The sequence below is a fragment of the Alexandromys fortis genome, unplaced genomic scaffold (assembly GCF_014885135.2).
Source record: "Alexandromys fortis isolate MF-2015 unplaced genomic scaffold, M_Fortis_MF-2015_v1.1 scaffold_215, whole genome shotgun sequence".
Taxonomy (NCBI): Eukaryota; Metazoa; Chordata; class Mammalia; order Rodentia; family Cricetidae; genus Alexandromys; species Alexandromys fortis.
In genome coordinates, this window is record NW_026068086.1 from 1451376 (window position 1) to 1467079 (window position 15704).

The window sequence follows — 15704 nt, forward strand, 5'->3', positions numbered from 1 at the left end:
ATCAATGGACATTAAAACTTTTCATTTTCTTTTTTAGCTAAAACTTCCTGATGGAAACAGAATATACCTGTCTGTTATTTTAACTTTTTAAATTGTGCTTTATGATCTTGAGCTGAGCCAAGACCAATATATCTTTGTCAAAGAACGGCTTTCGGCTCAGCATGCTCAGATGTGCTCATTCTGCAATGCTGTTCTTTAGGAATGGGTCTAAGTCCCATGAACGGCATCCTCATTGCTCCTTTGTTCGGGACTTCATGCCCATGCTGCCACTAATGGGCTTCGGGTAAGAATTATTTTTCCAACTTTTATTTTGTGGTTCTGCTTTGTTTAGCTTTGCACTCACAAAGATAAGGACTCGTTGGGTTCTGTCATGCTTTTAACTCAATATCTGACCAGGAATACCAAGTGCAGGCATAGAACACCTCAACCATTTCCCTCCCTTCTGCAGCTACCACCAATCAAACTGATGTCTTTCTCTAGATCTGTGGATCTCAAGCTTCCTGATGCAACGGCACTTTAGTGCAATTTCTTATGTCAGAATGACTCCCAGTCATAAAATTATTTTGTTGCTATTTCATAACTGTAATTTTGCTCCTACCCATCAATTGTAATGTAAATATCTGATACACATGATATCTGGTGTACAACCCCAAGAAGGTTATGCCCCACTGCTCTAGAGGTGTGTGGTGTTGGTAACCAGTGCCCAGGAACTAGAAGACATGGATTCAGACCCGAGCTCTGCTACATCTTAGCTGGTGGTCATGGTGCAAGAGAATGTTCTAGAACAAATGGTCCAGAGACCAGAGCATTGTGTTACATATACAGAAATGTGTGTGTGTGTGTGTTCCAGGTCAGCAAGTATTGAGATGTGTGGGTTCAAATGCCTGCACCATCACTTCTGATTGACCATGAATAGGTCTTTTTGTATTCCCAAATTTCATTTCCTCTCCCAAAGCATGGGGAATGACCTTAAAAACATTTTCTTTGCGTTACTATTAGAATTCAATAAGATGATAAATAATATTTAATAGTTTCTTAAATTTCAGTGTTTGGTATAATTATTATTTCTTATTAAATTTTATAATTATTTTGTCACATGCTAACTTATTTGTGTATGTATGTGTGTGCATACATGTATGCACAGGTAAAAGTTCCTCCTTGATGGAGTCGATTCTCCTGGGGACCAAACTTGGATCTTCAGGCTTGTCAGAAAGCTCTTTAACTGTTTGTGCTCTTTCAGCAGCCCAACTTATAGGTTCTTTATAACCCAGAACTTCAGTTAGATTTAGTCTGAGATCTAATTGAGTATATTTTCACATCCCTGATTAGAGGAATGGCTTAATTATTATCTACTGCTTCAGAAAATTAATATAAGCTGATTAATAATTTAAGTATTTGTTTGCTATGAGTACTAAAGTGTTTTTCTGCTTAGCTATCATGTCATTTACCATTATCTATTTTTATCAACTAAGACTCCTACATACTAGTAACATAATTCAGAGAAAACAACGAACAAAATATATGATAGAAGTAGATTCAAAGGTGCGATGTTCCCTTGCCTTTTGCTCCTTCTACAGAGAAAATTTCATTTTAATCCCTTGATTCATCCTCATGAAGATTTATTTCACTAGAATAAAATTATGGAGCAATGTCAACATCTTCATACACAAAGACTGCATTGATCAAATGTCTGATGTGGTGATGAAGGGAAGATTGAATCTCAGTGCCATGAGGGCGTTTTGGATTTGGGGGTGGGGTCACTGTCTTATGCTTTGGCTGTTTTGTCAGTTCTGTAGCTGCACACATGTGTCACTGCTCTTGGGGTTGTGTATTGTGAACTTTAGTCTATGGTGACTCACACCTGTAATCCCAGGACTTGGGAGGCTGAAACAGGAGGATTGTCGAGACTTTGAGCCTAGTCTGGACTATATACTGAATTCCAGAAGAACAAAGGACTCTGTGTTGAAAAGTAAAGCAAAACAACCAAAAGATTACCTTTACTCTAGACTAATCATATTATGAGTTTTTAAAGAAAGATCGGATTGATAATTCTGTTTTGTCTCAAGCTTGGGTGAAGTTAGTGGTGAAACTGATTTTTGCATTTATGGGGTAATCAAGAGTCATACATTTGTATGTTCACAAGGCCATCACCCAATGATAACATTAAGTTTTAAAATGAATCCTAGAATAGCTCAGCTGTATTAAAGCACATACTGTATTGGCTGTGCAGATAGAACACTGCACAGTCAAGAGTCGGCTACACGTGTAGTAAGTGTGCAAGGAATGACATCTGAGGAGGACCTGCAGCTTCCCCTGGATGCACCAACCATGGATAACAGCAGACTTTGGGTGAGGATTATGAAAACACCTCCCACTGTACGGCTGCAGCAATGCTGTACTGGGGTAAGGACTTGCAGGAAAGACAGGCACAGCATAACCAAGGGCAAGCACTCAGCACCAAAGTGAATGGAGCCTGCTAACAATGTCTGCAGCAAAGGAAAAAGCAATTCCTGGTTTGTGTTTGGTTCTCACCCCCTAGCAAAGGCAGAGTGACTATCTTCTGCAGAGCCATATATATGGCTTGCTAGGAAGTCTGAGTCATCAGTTGAAACATAGGTGCAAAAGCCCCGAAGATCAACCCCACCCCCCAAACAAAACTAAACAAATGATAAGAGGGTGGCAATGGCCCGGGGGTAGATGCCATTGCTGCTGTTGCTTAACTTTTTCTGAGCTCCTGGGATCTTTCCTCTGCCAGGAGCTCTTTATCTACTGAGCTGGCACTACTCTGCATGTTGAACTTGCAAACTTGTCATCTGTGTTCTTTATGTCCTTTCTCTGGGGCGACCTACTTTGGACTACTGATAGGCTATTTCTTGAAGTCGATAAACATTTAGGATTCCTTTTTTTTTGTTCTTTAAATAATGCACTGGATGTGTGGAATACAAATACCCAGTCCCAAGAGGTTTTCTTACTACTATTTCTATCAATATTTTTACATCAACTAGGTCAATATCATTCAATTTTCAGACCATCAGAATTACTTTGGGGAAAAAGTTTTATTTCATCAGTCAGTAATCCTTACCACCCTGTACTGATACTCTGTGGCTAGTGCTAATAGTCAATACCATGCCATTGACCATCCAAATGTTTACCACAAACTACAAAAGTATACAAACAAAAGAAATACAAAGAATAAGCAGATTAAGTAGTTTTATTTCAAAAGAGTTGGGCCTATAGATATATTAACCTTTACCTATCTGTTTTAAAAAAATTAGAACTTGCCATATGCACAGGGCAAAATTTTAGATATGGCAGAATAGCAGTAAATAGGATGGTTGAAGGTTGGCCTTGTAAAGATGTATATTTCAGTGAGCTAACAGGCAAACAAAGGGGTGGTTTGTCATGTGAGACCAGGCAGCAGGGTCTAAGGAGAACATGGCTGAAGTTATGTTTTTTCAGCCTGAATCTCTCTCTGGTGAAATTTCTGTAGTTTAAACATTGAAGATCAGGAGAGTCCGCTGGTTCAGTCTGTTGTGGAAACTTGTTATTTCCCCAAAATACATGTAGGAACAAATGTTCTTCCATTGAACCAGGAAGGGAAGGAGCGGGGACCAGGCTAGCTGCTTTCTGTAGTCACTCTCTCTTGAGAAGTACCTCAATCTAATGCCCTGGGCCCGTCTCCCTAATATTTGTTTGCTAATACGACCATGTTTGTAACCAAGTCTCAAACACATAAACTTTTGGAGGCACACTTAACAGAGCACAGCAGGAGGTAAACTGATGTGGGCTTCTCCTGTATATGCTATGAATATGTTTTATTGCCATTGGCTAATAAAGAAGCTGCTTTAGGCCAATGGCTTAACAGTGTATAGCCAGCCTTGAAGAAATACATATAGAGAGAGAATAGGTAGAGTCAGGAAAAGCCATGTTGCCACTGCAGAAGATGGATGCCCCTGCCGAAGCCCACTGGAATGAACTTTGCCAATAGGCCACAACCTTGTGATGATGGACAGATTAATGGAGATATGTTAGTTTATGATATAAGAGCTAGCGAAAAATACGTTTAAGCTATTGGCCAAACAGTATTGATATAATATAGTTTCTGTATGATTATTTCGAGTCTGGTCAGCTAAGAAAATGAACAAGCAGTCTCTACCCACAGTCAACAAGGCTGGTGAAGATGAGAAGGGGCATCCACACACTCTTGGCTCAGATGCACTTACTGTTGAGAGACTCCCCAGTTGCCCCATTTCTACCATTCACGTTAGCTACAGTATGGCTCTTCATCTCTGAACACATCCATATACATTCCTAATAAAAAGGCTGTCGCTGTGTGTGGAAGATAATTTCATGTGTTGGTTTGACTAGGCATTAGAGCTCCAGCATTTCTTCAGGCCTCATTCAACGTGTTTCTGTGAGGGTTTTTAGATAAGATAAATGTTTAAATCCATGGACTTCTCCAGAGCAGATTACAGTCTCTGGAGAAGGTGGGCCCAGAGCAACCGGCAAGAAAAGCCTGGTCCTCACTCTGAGAGAATTCTTCCTGTCTGAAGGTTTAGAACTGGGAGGTGAGCTTCTACCAGGTCCTTGGGCTCCTTAGCCTTCACAGTCACCTGAGCCAGGTGTTTGTCATCTGCCTCCTTCCAGAGATGTATCCTTGGAGAACTCGGACAAATATACCTTATCTAAGCATGGAACTTAAGGAAAACTGGGCATCAGTACAGTTCCTTACTGCAATTTTGCTATATTATGAATGCCCTTGGCACCATGAATTTCTCTTTCGGCACCGTATTTCACAGTCACTTACGATACTGAGCATCCATGTCTCTTTTGGTCTTCTTTCATCACCATCTAGGCACCTCAGGAAAGTGTTTGGGATGTAAATATGAGCGCAATGAAAGTGGTCAATGAACATGTTCAATGAAAGTGTTCCCAAATGAGTGAGTTCTGGGAACCAAGTAGAAAAGCCAGACTGCTACCCAGCCTTTCCTCCATTTTAAAGCGTTCCTTGACGTCAACACACATTCAATGCACATTCCAAAGAAATGAGAAAGCACAATTCCTTTGCCCATGGTTCCAACGGTTGTACGGTCCCGAAAGAATATAATTGCTTCATGACTTTATGTTTCCTTCCCACCACATGAATGGGTACAGTTTCTGCACAGACGGCCTCAGTCCATGCCTTATTTGTTTATCTTTCATTTCTGCTCTTACTTCTGAGTACCTTCAAGATTGCGGCTATTCTGTCTGGAACTGTGCGTGTTTCCTTCTTATGATGGAGGTGCTCACTCCCATATCTATCACTCCACCCCTCAACCCACACACGTACACCTTCTCACCCCACTCCTAGAGTAATTCTCAAGCTAAAAAAAACTTTCATAATGCAGACATCAAAACTCATATCACCGCTATTTACCTTATTGTTTATCTCCTGCCTTGGTTTCAGATGGGAATGGGCTTCAAGTCTCATAAGGAGAAGAGATCAATAGTTTATTAGGTGATAAATAATGACTCGTATGATTCTCTAACAGACACTGTCCACTGCTATGGTTTTATGCAGACTACAACACACTGTTTGATTTAGTGAGCCTACTATGTACACTGCTATTGTGAAGGAAGTTCTAGAGAGTGGTAGCCGGGTCTGTACTGGACATAACCTACACGCACACTCACAATTACCCAGTGTCAAATCCACAAAGGGATCACAGCTATCCAAGTTCCTCCAGTCCTGATGGACATTGTCAGTGAATGGTAACACTAAAGACAGGTTCCTCTCTTCTCTGTGAGGACTGTCATATTCTATATCTAGATTGAAATTCCAATGACTGTCTAAAAACTTTGAACATGGCTAACCTTCCTTATCTCTGAAAGCACAGGAGCCTGTGGAAACAGCACTTCCTGCAGGGCATGAATGGGGAACACAGCTGATATGATTTATTTAAAACATCTCCTGCTGTAGCTGATACATTCCCTAGACAGTCTGCATAGCTGTGATCTCTCTGTCCTGAACCGTTAAGGTCTTCAGTGAACTTGCCAAGAAGATGGGAGGGTTCTTGGGATGCAGGAAAGATGCTGAACCTTCTGTCACTTGAGAAACTGATTGGGGTTGACTGATAAGAAGAGGAAGCCCAGGCAAAGGAAACAACAATTGTTTCACAATGACCAAGTCTGTGGGAATGTGATTTCATTCTCATTTTTTTTTCCCATTACAGCTTTGTGCCCTACCCTCCTCATTCCCCAACTTTCTGGGGCATTATATAAGGCAAGGAATTTCAGCATGCATTTTAAGGGAATTCTGTCAAACAGATCCCCCCCTCTCTGTCTCTCTGTCTCTCCTTTCTCTCTTTCTCTCTGTCTCTCTGTCTCTCTGTCTCTCTGTCTCTCTCTCTCTCTATATATATATATATAATTTGTGAGGATTTTAAGATTCCAATTCTGATCTCTATATAAATATACATACATACATATACATATGTGTATATATAAAAATACATATATATTTATATATGTATGTATGTGTATATATACAGGAATGTAAAATAGTAAAGAGCCCACACTGAGGGGAGGAGGCAGCAACTTCCAGCTAGGATCCATTTCATTTCTTGGTATTTTATTAGCCATTTCCTGGTGGTGGTTGTAAGCAAAGTGTTACCTGGAATTCTGCCAAATCATTCTTAGGCAATTTGTTGCAATGAGCATAGGTCATATTCTTTTGCTGTTGGCAGGTGTTCTGGTCTTGTCCTCATTCAAGAAGCCCCAGTTAATCCAGTTCGGTACAAGTCTTTCCTGTTCAGTCCTTGCTTCTTTTATACTCATGGACCTGAAATGTTAGCTAGGGTTGAGCTCACACACTCAAAATCCCCTTAGTGCCAATTTCTAAGGACTGTGGGAAGGTTTTTGAGAGCTCTTCACATATCTGCATTTGTTCACAGAAGATTTTTCAGTGGGGTGGTGAAAAGAAAGGGAAGGGAAGGTGCAACAGCTCACGGTCAAGTGTTACCTGACTTGAGTGTACTAGAAATGTGTGTTCTTTTCACTGGTCCGGTGTCACATAATACTATAGACTAGATTACACAATGGACACTTATTTCCTGAGTTCTAGACGCTGGGAGGTTTATGGTAAAGGTGCCTACATATTCCATCCCTAGTGAGGGTCCTTTTCCTGTCTTTGAGGGGGTGACTCACCATCACTGTGTCCTCTCATGGCAGAAGAGCCCCAGTTTCTCCTACTCTTCCCATAAAGGACACATATCCAGTCATGAAGGCACCAACCTCATGACCTCATCTCACCTACTTATTTTTCAAAGATCTTATCTCCAGACACTATCACATATGTTGGGAGTACAGTATGGTCTTTCTTTACAGTGGGGATCTTGCTCACTGGTATAATACTGTACAGATTTTTGGTAGGAAACTCATTCAAGGTTTGATAAAAATAACTTGCTTTAGAAAGCATCCTTCATCTGAAGAGGTATATACTTTTTGCAGTTATAGTTCTAAAAAGCTAAAGAAAGAAAGAACAACCCTCTGTCCTGGACTAAGAAAGTATTGGGAATTGCCCCATCATTCAAGATTTTCATTCATTCATTCATTCATTCATTTGGAGCTCAAGAGAAACAGATCACATGTTCCACAGAAATTCTGTGCATGACTTTTTCTAGAGACCACTCAGGCCGTGGTGCACTTGCAGGAATCTGTCTCTCCTTGTGTTAAATAGTGCAGACGCAGGTACAAGAATTCCACATTTCTAGGCCAGGACTTTCATGAGGTTCCAACTAATATTCCTTCTGAGTGAAGAATTCCAGGGTAGACAGAAAATGGGAAACCCATTGTTTCAGACCTTGATGCCTCTCTGGCTGGCTGTCATTATCTAACAACTTCTAAGAAGACAGTAAAGCTCCTCTAATTATGACACCTTTGCTGAAGTATTCCAGGGGCCACTGAGGCAGTAAGATGATTATTTTGATCTATCATAAAAAGTGTTCAAACATCTCTGAACGTAAAAGAGGACAAAAGCTTCAGGATGCTTCTAATGTGATTTAATTGGTTTATAAATCATATTCCTTTAAAAATTAATGTTACATAATTCGCCCAGACTAGACAGATATCGATTGAGTAATAAAAACAAGCCCTTCAACCAGTATTTACCAAGTGCCTACTGCATGCCTCAGTCATTGCTTGTGGCCTGTATAAATAAGTCAAATGTGTTATCGTTTTTCAAAAATCTCTGGATGGATTTTTTTTAAATGGAAAGCTTTGTTGACTTTGCCATGGCTTTGAGCAATTGCAGCATTTCCTCTGTCCAACCTCCTCCTCAACCCTTACACGTATTTTTCCACGAAGGAGAAGACATTGCCATGCGTGAGCGCTGAGGGACTCCTTATCAGACTGCAATGCGGCGCTGATCACCAAGTACGAAATCCTTTCCTTCAAGAAGAGAAAACACACCCAGCGTCCTTTAATGGGCAACAGTATTTAAAATCAGGATGCAGGTGCTACGGAGGCCTCCAAAGGACACCAGAGAAGTCCTGTTACTCCCAGGAGCCTAGTAAAAGACACTGACCCCGGGACCTGAAACCTGCGTCATCTCAATTCTGTTCCATTCCAGCCACGTACTCTTTGCCAAGTTCTTCTTGTGTATGTGTATACCTTTCTCCTTTGCATCAGTGGGGATTGAACCTGGGGATTAACACATGCCAGGCCCATCTCTTTGTCACTCAGCTCTATCCTCAGGGCTCATCATGTCTCTAAATCTCAATTCCTCAACCTGTGATCTGAGTTGTTGAAACCACATCCATTCTGATGGGTTTGTTCCAGGCACTAAACTGCTTCAGCTGTGCCGGGAAACTTTACCTTCCAGCTCCGTTTCCATCAAGGTGGCTGACTTTCAAAACAGGGCTTGCCCCTGGTGAGATGACGTCTCTGTGTGCTTCAGTGAGAGGTGGACACCAGAGGCCTTGCGCAATCCTGTTGCTCTGTGGCTATTGAAAGGGGAACTGACTACTAAGGAGTCTAAATTCTGAGAATCTGCTTCACGGGAGCCAGAAACCCCAGCAGAAAGAAGGAAGGAACTCCGGAAGTTCACTTCATGGTCATGACCAGGAAGTCTGTTGGCGACACATTTGTATCTTGGGGTAGGCTTTCAATTCCTCCAGCGTCTTCTTCCTTCTCAATTCCTCCTCTGGCCACATCTTTCCCTGCCTGGGAGGTATTTTTTTTTTTCTGCCACCTATGATCTAGAATGAAAATCCAAAGCTACATCCTTCAGAGGAACTGTCTGGGAAGAGAGTTCTTAATACTAGTGATCTTCCTTAATGCCAAGGACTACTCCAAGATTCCTTGTATGTTTTCTTTTTGTAAATAAAGCTCTTGGCCACTCCACGCTGTGTTCGCAGTTTGCACCCTCACGCGGCAGATAAAGTGAGACGAGCAAAGGCTGAGTCGGTGCCTTGTACTCTCAGCGCTGCTAAATGCCAAGTTTTCAAGTCCACGGCAGGTGTATACAGCTTGCTCTCTCCTTTCTCTCCTGACCCAGGAAGCCACTGTGACCTCCTTAACTCTGTTTTCACACCTTGGATTCAAATCTGTTTTAAGTCCTTCCTGGCCTTAACCCTTGAACTGCAGTGCCGGCAAGCAATAAACTCTAACGGTCAAAAGCGTGAATTCTGAAGGCACACTTCCAGGGTGAAAATGCCAGCTATTAGCTGCTTCATTTGGGTGACTTATTTCATCCCTTTCTGTTTCAGTTTTCTCTTCAGTAAAGTGAAATTTAGACCACGTAATTAACTCCGAGGGTGATCTGATGCTGAAATTAAACCAGGCAAAACAGGAAATTTCCTAACAGGTTCTAGATATATAAGATGCATATATTTAAAAAATTAAGTACCATTAGCTTCCCCACTTATAAGAAGCACAGCACCTGAGCTCTGTCAGGAAGACCTGTGGCTGACTGGTCAAGGCTGCCACCTGTACCTCCTTGTCATGCCAATCACAATGATTCGCAGGGGTTGGTGACAGCGGTGCATCATTGTGGAAATCTGGGCTGGACTCCATCCCTTGAAAGACGCATGCTCCATGCAGTACAGCAAAGGCTGAGGTTGGTAATGGAACTGGGCACGGTGTGGTGTTTGTCTTCCCATGTCCCTGAGCCAGCGGGGGGAAGCAGAGACTCCTGGAAGCCCAGATCTCAATCACCCACTTGCATTTCCGGACAAATGAACCGTCTGGGTTCCACCAATTTCCCTTTTGATCAGGAAACAATAATCCGTGTATGGTCCAATGTACCGAACAGCAGCAGCTGCAGTCAGTGCTGAGATGTGCAGTCAGACTGCTTTATGTGGCAAAATTCATTTTCCTCCCGGGATTTTATAAAGAAAAAAGAAGCCTTTAAATAAATACATTATTATCCTCCTTTTCATTCATAGAAATCACAAGAGCACCATATAGCAAACAAGCAAAGCTTTCACAGTCCCTTTCTTTGATACTCATGACAACCCTGTGAAGGAGACAGGACAAACCCATCAGAAGGCTCTGTTTTCTCCCCATCTCCAGTGTATGAAATCTTCACATTTGTTTCTTGTTTTATTTATTTCTTTACAGTGGGATGTTGGTATCATTGAGTACATATTGTCAAGTCCTTTGAGTTTTGGACGTTTGACCCTTGAACTCTTCCTGTCCCGTCTGTCCACAGTACTCGTCTTGGTGAAAGCCTCCAATAAGCCTCTTCAGCTTAGGTTTGAACCAGTTGCCAGTCATTGCTGCCAAAACCCTTGTCAGCCCCTGAAATTTATGAAGTTCCCCATTCGGAATGGGTACTCCTGTCAATCAAATTTTGTGATCTTTATTTAAAAATATTTTCATGAGACACACAGGAAATTCTAGTGTAACAGTACCTGTGACTCTGCCTGTCTGTGTAAGTCCAGGGGAGTCCTGAAGTACACTCTGGGGTACTCAGTTTGCATAGCTATTCTGCTCTTCAATGAAGCCTTCCAATTAACAACACACTCCAATAAAACACTCTTAAGACAGTGTGTTGACTTTTAGGATCAGTCACATTTTCCATTCAATGCTATCAACATGTCTTCAATATCAATTGTTCAATGAACACGTTTTCATTGTTGGAGGCCCATGGAAGCCCACTTGTAAGGTAAGGGCAGAATCCAAACTGTTCTAGACCTTTAGAGAAGCATTTCGGGGGAATAGGAAGTTAAATATCAACTGGGGAAATTGCCTTCCTGGGCCTCCTCAAATTAAACAAACTGCAGTGAACTTCGAAATTTCTGGAAGTTCCCTCTTGGAGAGAACTGAGGTTTTCAAAAAGCAGTCAGTGACAGAGGAAAACAAATTTTGATTTGTAAGGAGTATAAAGATCTGTCTTTTAAAAGTGTGCTTTAGAGAACATTGGTTGTTTTCATATTGTGTGTAGGATATTTTAGGAGGAGTTAATTTTAGCAAGACAAAATGAAGTACACTTGATAGTTGGAAAAGTAAAAGTGTAAGGAGGTATTGAATGACATTGGGTAGAGAAATGCATCCCCAAAATGTCTTACAGCTCTTTTTTCCCTATATTCAATGCAAAATTTGCCTATTTGGTAGCAATAATTGGATGTCTAGCATATAGTTTATCGGAAGCTTTCCCATTATTTTTGCATTTTAAAACAGATGAAATATGCATGTATGTATTTGTATTTCTATAAATACAAGTGTCCATATTTTCAAAAAGAGAGAATGGACCAAACAAACGAACAAACAAATTCCCCCATAAACCATACATGGAAGAAGCTTAATGTGCACGACTTGGACTAGCCCAAACCAGCCACACCAAAACACATCCTAGTGTTAAAGCCAGTGCTGAAGAAGAAAAGCATATGTTTCAGTTAAATACAAACGCACATATTACTGATAGAGAAACAGTTGTCTCAATGGCAACATGGTTCTGGTCAGAGGCTGTGCAAGCCAAAGATGAGAAACTGACTCTGTCAAGTGATGAGAGAAAATCAATCTGCCTAAAATCCTCTACCCAACAAAAATGCCTTTCAGGTATGAAAGCAGATGAAAAATTTTTGACAAGGAAAGCTCAAGAGGATTCACTGTCATCAGACCAGCACATAAAAAAAAAAAGATCAATGGAAGTCTTTAAGTATACAGAATACACATTTAGATCTTTGAGAAGAATTATTAAAAGTGGAAAATATGCAGCAAAATTAAAGCAAATCCCTCTCATTTTAATCAGTTTAAAAGCAATTGATTGGTTCAAAAAACACCCATAACCATTCTTGTGCTGATAATACATATAGAAATATGTCACATGACAATAGCTCAGTCATCCAGGACATGGAGAGATAGAACAGATTGCTATAAAGTTCTTAAGCTATTTGTAAAGCTGTGTAATATATTATCTAAGCTAGAATGTGATCGAGTTAAATATTTTTGTTAAGGCATCCATTATCAACAACACCAGTTGAAATTTAATGAAGACCCTTTTCAAAGGCCAAGCATGTCTGTGGCCTTTTGAACAGTAATAAAAATCCAACAGTGATACCTTATTGCTTAAAAATAAGTATCACCATATGACAGCAAATAAATGCTAAAAAAAAAGACCCATTGATAGAGTAGAAAGTCACTACTTGAATGATTTTGATGAGATGAATTTGATGATATTTGGAACTTGATGCCACTGGGTAGTTTTTATTAACCTTAAAGGAAGATGTTCCCTTCATATGGAAAAAGCTAGTAGAAATTAGCATAAATAAATTGCCAAACTTAGCCTCCTCTGTGAAAGGACAAAGTGATATTCTGAGCCACTGAATGAGATACCACGAGCAAAGGCTGACTTTGTAGTATCATTGCCTTTATCTGAGAACCAAATCAAATTATGAGGAAATAACAGAACAAATTTGAAATGATGTGAGTGTTCTCCAAGGACTATACTAAATGTATGTTCTCTCTCCCTTCCTTTCACTCCCTTCCTTCCTCTCTCTCTCCTCCTTCCCTCTGTCCTCTTTCCCTCTCTCCTCCTTCTTCCTTCTCTCTGTCTCCCCTGTCCCCCACTTTCTAGGGCTTGTGCATACAAGGCAAGCCGTCTATCACTATGTTGCCTCGTCAGTCCAAGGTTTCCTGTGTTTATAACAGCCCAGATACAACAGAGCACCTTGCCTGGGAAACAGAGGCTCATTCCCCCCAACTGTAAACAGTTTGTCTGTGGTCAGAACTCACAAGACACACACACAGAATTATCCAGCTGCATTCATCTCCAAAGCCTGGGTGTTCAACCTTTTGTCAATATTTGTGATTTGTCAGGAAACACTGTGGTCGGCTTGTTGAAGGTGGTGTGGGGATAGGGAATACAAGAGGACTTACAGGGGTTTAAATGGGGGGGGAGGATATGTAGTAAGAAGGCTGCTTGTTGGTTCCTGGCTGCTCAGCCCCGACATAATCACACAGAAACTATATTATTTAAATCACTGCTTGGCCCATTAGCTCTAGCTTTTTATTTGCTAATCTCTTACATCTTAATTAACCCTTCTCCAGTAATCTGTGCATCACCGTGAGGTCAGGGACTACCCACAAAGTTTCAGTGGTCTGTCTCTTTCCCGTGGTGACTCCATGGCTTCTCCTTTTGATTCCACCTTCTTCCAGCATTCAGTTCAGTTTTGCCCGCCTATCTAAGTTCTGCCTAACTATAGGTCCAATACAGTTTCTTTATTCATTAATGGTAATCACAGCACACAGAGGAGAATCCCACATCAGGGATATGATGATATTTCCTTGTATACATGTAGGAAATACTCAAATGTAAAAAAAAAATTAAGTGAGAGAAGAATTTTAATCAGTGGTCTCCCAGAAATGCCATAGCTGGCCACCAAACAACAGGTGTGGCTGATTTCAAGGGGCTCATTTATTTCAGATCACAACGGTGACAGGTGACTTATTCTCTGCCAAGAGAAGAAAGCAGGCAAACAGAGGCACCCTGAGTCTGAAGTTAGATCGTGTCTATGAGGTCTGTTCTTTGTCTGACTCCCCTCATAGGCCCTGAGTTTTGAGGGAGAAGGAAACCAGGAAGTGGATGAGAAACAGCCCCCAAGAAACAGCGCATTTAACGGGAACAAAATGTGTCTGTAACCCTGTCTCCATATTTAGCTCAGCCACGATCCATCATTTGCCGAGGAAAGCATGGAAAATGCCAGGTCTGTGTTGAAAGGGGGGAAGTGTGAATGGTACCCTTGCCAGCGAGGGTTGGAAGCGGGAGGCAGCGAGGGGCTCTATATTATACCTGAACTCGGATGCACTGTTGCCAGCTTCAAAACTCGACTGGGATATCAGAGCTAAAATTTTAACATAAGCTGAAGCCTCTTGAAGTGAGAGGAAATGAAAAGGGATGTGTGAACATGCACAGACCCCGTCCTTCTGTTCATCCCAGGAAGCTCCCTGCCTGTAGCTCCTGCAGTACCCACAAAAGGAAAAGACCTTCCGAATGAGGGCACGCTGTGGGGTTCCCTCTGTGAACAGTGTTGGGGGTTCTGGGGAGATGTAAGCCTCCTCTCTGGCCAGTTTTAGATTTAAGCGATGGGGCTTGCTGGGGTCTGTGATGGAGCAGCCTGGGTTGTCATGGACACCTTCAGACACTCCCTGGCACGTTCACAGTGTGGATATATCTGTGAAATACATTTGGCTCACTGGCATCCTTTGACGTTTGCCTGTATTTCTGGGCATTGCCGCAGGAGCTCGGAAAGCTTGCTGAAGCTGGCTCTCAACAAGCTTTGCCTGTGGGGACTTCGTTTGGATGAAACCTCCCCTCGGGAATTGATTCCTGGGGATTCAGATTGGAAGCCAAGTTGTTAGATGCAGTATCATTCTTGTTCTCCAAGATCTGGGCCTTCTGGGTGATTTTGATGAGAAGCAAGAACCCAGAGCACAAATGCAGCAGATGGAGAACAAAGACTCCGCTTGTTTAGTAAACGGGAACACTGAATTCTCATAGATGCACCGGCTGATCCGAGTGTTCAGAGCTGCAATTCACCACCTCGATACTTTCAGGATGGAATAATGCAATCATTCTTTTTATTTACTTCTCAAGTCACTGAACACAGTACTTTTTTTTTAATTTCATGTACATTTCTCTGTGATCTTTTTGAAGTAATCTTCCCCATGCTACAGTTGTTCTAGTCTATGTCACAGCCATTCATTTTCATTGGGGCCATGCTGCCTTCAAGATGGAGAGACAAACACCTCTTGTTCATCCCACACACGAGGTCCAGATGTCATGATTCCACACATCCTGGAATTGCTTTCTAAAATTGTTATACCATTTATTTATTTTCTTATTTATTTTTATGTGTGTGAGTGTACATGTGTCATGGTATACAGATGGAAGTCAGAGGACTATGTGTGTGTGTGTGTGTGTGGCATGTTGTACATGTGTAGGTCAGGGACAGTTTGTGGGAGTGAGTTCTCTTCTTCTATCTGTGGGTCCCAGGGATCAAACTAAGCTATTCAGGCTTGGTGGCAAATGCTTTAAATTGATGGTATACCTTATCGATCCAGGAATTATTATTTGTTAGTGTTTCACCCTGCATGTCTCTCTCTCTCTCTCTCTCTCTCTCTCTCACACACACACACACACACACACACACACAGAGAGAGAGAGAGAGAGAGAGAGAGAGAGAGAGAGAGAGAGAGAGAGAGAGAAAGGGGGACCCAGTGAC